This window comes from Zonotrichia leucophrys, chromosome 1A, assembly GCF_028769735.1.
Source record: "Zonotrichia leucophrys gambelii isolate GWCS_2022_RI chromosome 1A, RI_Zleu_2.0, whole genome shotgun sequence".
Taxonomy (NCBI): Eukaryota; Metazoa; Chordata; class Aves; order Passeriformes; family Passerellidae; genus Zonotrichia; species Zonotrichia leucophrys.
In genome coordinates, this window is record NC_088170.1 from 17,131,626 (window position 1) to 17,137,625 (window position 6,000).

A 6,000-nucleotide genomic window follows, 5' to 3' on the forward strand; every position below is an offset into this window, starting at 1 on the left:
CACTGTGATTGCTCACACTGCTGGAAAATCCAGGCATTTGGCAGAGGTTCATGCAGCTGCTGCAGACATATCTTTCTGCCTCTGGATTGTCTGATCGGGTCTCTGCTTTACCAAACTCCAAACAATCACTGGGATTCAATTATTGCTGCTCTGAATCTCTTGAAAACTGTGAGCTGGCTTCAACATCTCAATTTTTTGATTCTCTGCAATCCCTGGAGTGAAAACTCTCTTCTCCAACATATAAATCAACAGGAAAAAAATTGACATGAAAAAAAACTCGCTGAGGGAATTTTGCTTTGAAGATCAGCACATATTTAGCCTGGAAAGCAGAGATTGCTCACAATTGTGGTGAACTTAAAGCAAGCAAGTTGTGCATTTTGTTGGTAGACCTGGCTTCTCTTTGTCTTGGAAAACCTTTTGAAGAGCAGATAAAAATATGTTGGTGGATATTTACATTCATGTAAGGATGTATATTTATTTATTTATTTATTTATTTATTTATTTGCTGTTGACATTTTCTCCTTTTGGACCTAGGCAGAGCTCCTGACAAATCTTGTTCACTTTGTAGGCTTCTCCCATCTCTGATGTTTCTCCCACTTCTTTCTCCTCCTTTGGGCTTTGGCAATGTGACAAACAACCTTCTGGCCCAGAGCTTTCTCACTGCCACTCTTTTTACAGTCTGTTCTTTTTCTTTTTCTGGCTACTTGAGTCATTGCCAAGCAGTAGCAAGAGCTGTGGGAGCTCAGGATGGGAAAGTGTATGGTTTTCAGCATGGAATAAGTTGCTTTCAAACCCCTGCACTGAGTAGGAAAGGGAATTATGGTGGAAAATGCTGTGTAAAAACATAAATGATGCAAACTCCTTGCAGTGCAAGGCTTGAGCTGCTCAGCATTTTGTCAGATACAAGCTGAACTTCTTTATGCTCCTTACTAGCCCTGCTCACACAATTAAGTCTGGACCTCAGAGTTTTGTTAGCACTCAGGAGTCCTGAAATGGTGAATTTAAGATCATATCCTATCCATGTAGCTGTGGTGGGTTAACCCTGGCTGGATGCCAGGAGCCCCCCAAAGCCACTCTGTCACTCTCCATCCTCAGCTCCACAGCAGAGAGAAAATATCATCACAGACTCCTCACACTCTTCCTCTAGTCCAGTAGGAGGTCCCTCCCATGGAAGTGAGTCCTACAGGAACTTCCATGCATGAGCCTTTCCCATGGGCTGCAGTTCTTCATGATCTGCTCCAGTGTGGATCCCTTCCACAGGGTGCAGTCCTTCATTTGTTCCAGCCATTTTTTTCTTTCTCCTTCTTTTGTTGTGGAAGACTGCTGATACTTTTAATAACTTATTAATAGCCTTTTAAGTTTTATGAGTCACCAGTACAGATGCAGCTGGAATGGACTGCACAAAAGTGTGACAATGGAGAAGTCTCTAAAGGAGGAAGAGTTCTTGCAGACCCAACTTTTTTTTGTTCTGCTGTCTCATAAATTGTTTCAGATCTAATTTTAAAAAATAAAATAAAAAATTTAAATTCCCTTATCTACTTTGATAGACTTTCCTGCCCCTGGCACAGAGGGAGGGACTATAAGGCAAATTGCCATTACAGATCTATCTTAAAAGGACCTAAAATTAGATGCCATGAAAATGGCTCTAGGAATTCCCAAAGTCCCAGTTACAGTAAGAATCAGACCTTGTGCCTCTGTCCTTGAAGAGCACAGCACTGCAATGTATCCTAACAAATTTTGCAACCTTCTAATAAATATATTTCATCTCATGCAAGAAGACAAGTGTGTAATTTCCAGGAGCTGCAGGGAAAAATTTGCCCTAAAGCCAATCCCAGCAGGCATCAAGGTAAGCAAAGAAATGTAGCACTTTCCATTTTAGCCAGCTGCAGTTGACAACAGATTTCAAATTCATCCCCTTCAAACATTCTCAGGAAGAAATAAACCCTTAGGTTGTTGTGGCTTTACTGTGATCCATGTAAAATAACACCTTTTTCTTGTGTAATTTTTTTTTTAACACAACACCTTTTTTATTTTTCCTTGCTAGGCTGGATTCTGTATGCTGCAAGGCTGTCATATCAGGACGCTGCAAAAGAGGTTGTTGCATCTTCTTCCTGTAAAGTTGGTGGAGTTTCTCTCTATGCAGGGGGTACAACCTTTCTGGCCAGGAAGCTGTTTTCCTTGCTTTGTGGTTTTCTTGCTGCTGCTGCTGCTTTTAAAGGGGTCAACACTCTTAGTTCCAGGAAACTGAAACTAAATGTGAGCAGGGACTGGAGGAAGGAAGCAGAGAGAATCCCCTACAAGATTCCAATACGTCTTATTTCTGGGAAAACTAAATAAAGCAGGATTCAACTGCCAGTGGCTAAATAGCAGCAATTTATGAGCTGTTCCTCAAAAGCCCCAGACAAGCACCGAGTCCTGTGGGAAGCTGGAGATTGACACAGGACACCTCCAGAAGAGACTGCTCTTGAAACTTCCTTTAAGCCTTTTTTTCAAGTGGAGCATCGAGACCTGGCAATTGCATACAGTCAGCCCTTAAAAGAGCAAAGAGCTCTCTCTAAGAAAACCAAATGAGTGGCCAAAGTCTGTCCATTTGTCTGCCTTTTTGGCCTTGGATTACAGTGCTTTTCAAAGCTGTGCTTTCATAACTTGGATAAAAAAAGTAGATGTTTCATATAGCTCTACAAGTAGTAATCATCCTGTTCATGCAAAATATCTGCTGCCTGAGGGATGGGCCCAAACTGGAGATGTTTCTCTTTTACCTACAAAGCACCTGGCTTTAGCATCTGTAGTCAGTTTTTGTGAACCTGTGAGTCCACTGCCTGCTCTAATGGAGTTAGTGTCTTATTTTCAGTGGTTGTAGAGAGTTTCACTGAAATAGCACTGTGTGTGTGACTTAGGAGATACAATAGCCAGACAATTCTGCAATTGTAATATAACTGTACGTGGCGTTCCCAGAAAATGCTCTGAAGTCTTCTCCCGTTGCACCATGGTGATAGAAACCTCTGCTGCTTTTCAAGCTCCATGAATCCATGCTGTGCCATGCTGAAAGTGATAGAAAATCCAATTAGCTCTGAAAAGTAAAGGGCAGAGAGGGATGCTCTGGCCTGGAATTCCCTCCCTTTGGAAGCAGCAAAGGTCAACCGTGCAGCCAAATTTCCATGACCACGTGTGGATCCAGCTTGTTTGTGTTGCCAGCTCTCTGCACAGAGGAATGGGAGGTGGGGTAGGAAGAATTGATTCTGGAGGCGGAAAGCCTGAGGGGAAGAGTAAAGTTAAATGTGACAGCTGGGATTCCAGAAGGCAGTTTGATGGATGCTGGGCATCCAGCTTCTGTAGAACTCTTTATCAGTAACACCCTCTCTATCTCCCTGAGTGACTTTTAGCCTGTCTGGCACTTTTCAGCATCAGTGTGTGAGGGAAAAGAGATGGGAGGCAGCTCTCTCTGATTTGGCAACTCTGGGACTTCAGTACATGTGACTTTTGTGCTGCTGGCTGAGGGTCTGGATCTCTGAGGAGCTTCCTGACTACCTGTGGTTCCCATAGGCTTGTAGGACTGGGCTTAGAGAAACCCTGAGCTGCCAGATGGATTCTGCCCCTGGTGCAGCTCTTCTGAGTAGTCCTGGGTGTGGAAGTGAGCCTGCAGTCCTTGGGAGGCAAAATGCATTCCACAATCCCAAGGGATCTGCTCTATCTCTCAGTGCAGGCCAGCTGTGGGAAGCCTCCAAGTTCCTTTATCCTGATCTGTGTGTCAGGGCCTTGTGGCTCACCATGAGTGACCAGAGCTGCCATGGACCCTTCTTGCAAGGGCAGTTGTCATCAGAGTCAGCGTAGGTTCAGGTTATCTTTGGAAAAGTATGAATATCCTGGGGAAATCCATGGGGCAGAAACCTTGGGCCATACGGTGTTCCCACCATCAGCAGGCATGATATTGACAGGCAGGCTTTCCTTTTGGTGTGAAACCTTGCTCTGATGCATCATTCTGAGGAAAACAGCTGGAATTTGCAGGCCAGGTCATGTGGTGAGATAAGTAATTCCAGCTCCCTTACTGGACCTGATTTATACAGGCCAGGTCCAATATTTCTGAGAAATTGTTGATGGTGGGGGCTTTTTTGTTTGTTTCACTGAAAACTTGAACCCTTTCAAATAAAAAACAAATGAGGTATAGGAAATTTTTAGCTGGACTATGCTTCAGGATGTTTGTTGCATTCAGGCTTTGAGAACACAAATTCTCTGCAGACTACCCCACACACAGTGGGAAACGAGGTTATTTGGCTTGGAAGTGCCCCAGAGAGATGGGACTCGAGTGAGCTTTGAACAGCAGTCATTGTCATCAGTGGTGGTGCCATAATATGTGCTTGACTCAAATCCAGCATTGCAAGGTGAGAACCTGGTGAAACCTTGTACCGTGATATTTGTTGTTGTTCCTGCCGGTGTGATCCACTGTTGAATAGGTTAGACATGAATAAAATCAGTATTTTTTAAAGTGTTGTCTGGGGTTTTTTATGTCAAAAAGGCTAGTTGCCCTCTTGGACTTTACTGTGTTCATATTAAATTTTTGATGTGGACTTAATATGGGTCTGCAGCTTTTTTAGCACAGTCCACATCCCCTTGCAGAATTTCACCTTCCTCAGAGGTGGGTGCTGCAGTGCTGCACTGAGCTCCTCCCACAGGGAAAGAAGTGAAGATAATTTGGCATGTCCCCCTGGTGGTCCCACAGGGGTGGTCCCTCTGTGCTATGATAGCTCTGCTTGCCATCAGGTTGGAGTGAACTACTGGCTGGAGATCAGTGTAGTGCTGGTGAGGGATGTGTCTGACTCCATTCCAGCCCTTGCTCAAGGAAAGATGAAGTTGGTGAAGATGCTTTTGCGTCTCCCACATCCTGTGTCTGGTTGGATACCAAGACTAAACAGAGCCAACTTGGGCACTCCACAGAGTGTTACCACCTTCCATGAGACCTGTCCTGCTCCATCGTGGGCACTGCATGTGCTCAGTGGCAATCTCCAAATTACTCCTCACTCGGCTTTTGCTTGCTTCTGGACTCAGGAGCCACAAAGGTAAGCCCATGTACGTGGCATTTATCCATGTGTCTGCCTCACAGTCATGCTGGAAGAGAGCAAGGAGACAACAGTCAAGGAAAAAGCCTCATTTTCCCACTGGATGCAGGAGTCTGTGTCTTGCTGAAGGGCAATGGTTCCCACACAGATTTGTTTTCTTTCTCTTCTACCCCACCACTGTGGCAGCATTGTTACTGGTAAGTACATGTGCTTGTCTGCTCCCTGTCCCTCACCCAAAGCCCTCACTGCTTTGAAAACATTTGCACATTTGAGTTAATCCACGTATTTTCCTTGTTTTACAAAGTCTTTTGTTCTCTCGGCAGTCACATTTCAAACTACACTTGCTTACTTTGCTTCATCTCTTTCCCTTCTTCATCCAGCCCAGATGATTCTTCACTCCCCTCTGGAGGGAAGTTGCTGTCCCAAACCCCACTGCACTAAAGTGAATGGCACAAATGCCACCGAGGAGCTGTGTTTTGGTTCCCATCATTACAGACCCCATCACTGCCAGCCTGCACCAGCACTGCTCCAAACGTGCAGCAACATGTGTAGAATTGAGATTGCTCACAGCTACAGGTAGATGTATGATGTCCAGGCAAATCACATAAATCATCTCTTCACCCCAAAAAATCAATCATATTCGGGTTACAATGATACAAACCCCTTTATCTCCCTATCACCATCGTCTCTCCTCCTTTTGTATTTATTAAGTAAAACTCAAAATGCTTCTATTTTTTGTTTTCTTTTGAAAATGTCTTTTTTATCTAGCAGGTAGCAAAGATCTGAAGGGAGGAGTAGTCATCTCACTGGCCTCAGGCTGCTGCAGGTAGTCACTCATCAGAACTGTAAATGAGTGATGGTGATAAAGGCATTTCTGGTCAGGCTGCAAGCACGGCCCTGATCTTCACTCTTGTAAATACTCATTTCATTGCTTCCTTCTGAAATC

General features: G+C 44.4%; 1 protein-coding gene across 5 annotated transcripts in view; it reads left to right on the forward strand.

Moving 5' to 3' along the window:
- Nucleotides 1-4,483, forward strand: part of KCNA6 (potassium voltage-gated channel subfamily A member 6) — a 28,076-nt gene extending 23,593 nt beyond the window's left edge. For all 5 annotated transcript variants that reach the window (XM_064701765.1, XM_064701766.1, XM_064701767.1 and 2 more), the window contains one exon: nucleotides 2,045-4,483. The gene's annotated coding sequence lies outside the window, so the exon portion shown is untranslated. The remainder of the gene's footprint in view (nucleotides 1-2,044) is intronic.
- The last annotated feature ends 1,517 nt before the right edge of the window (nucleotides 4,484-6,000 follow it).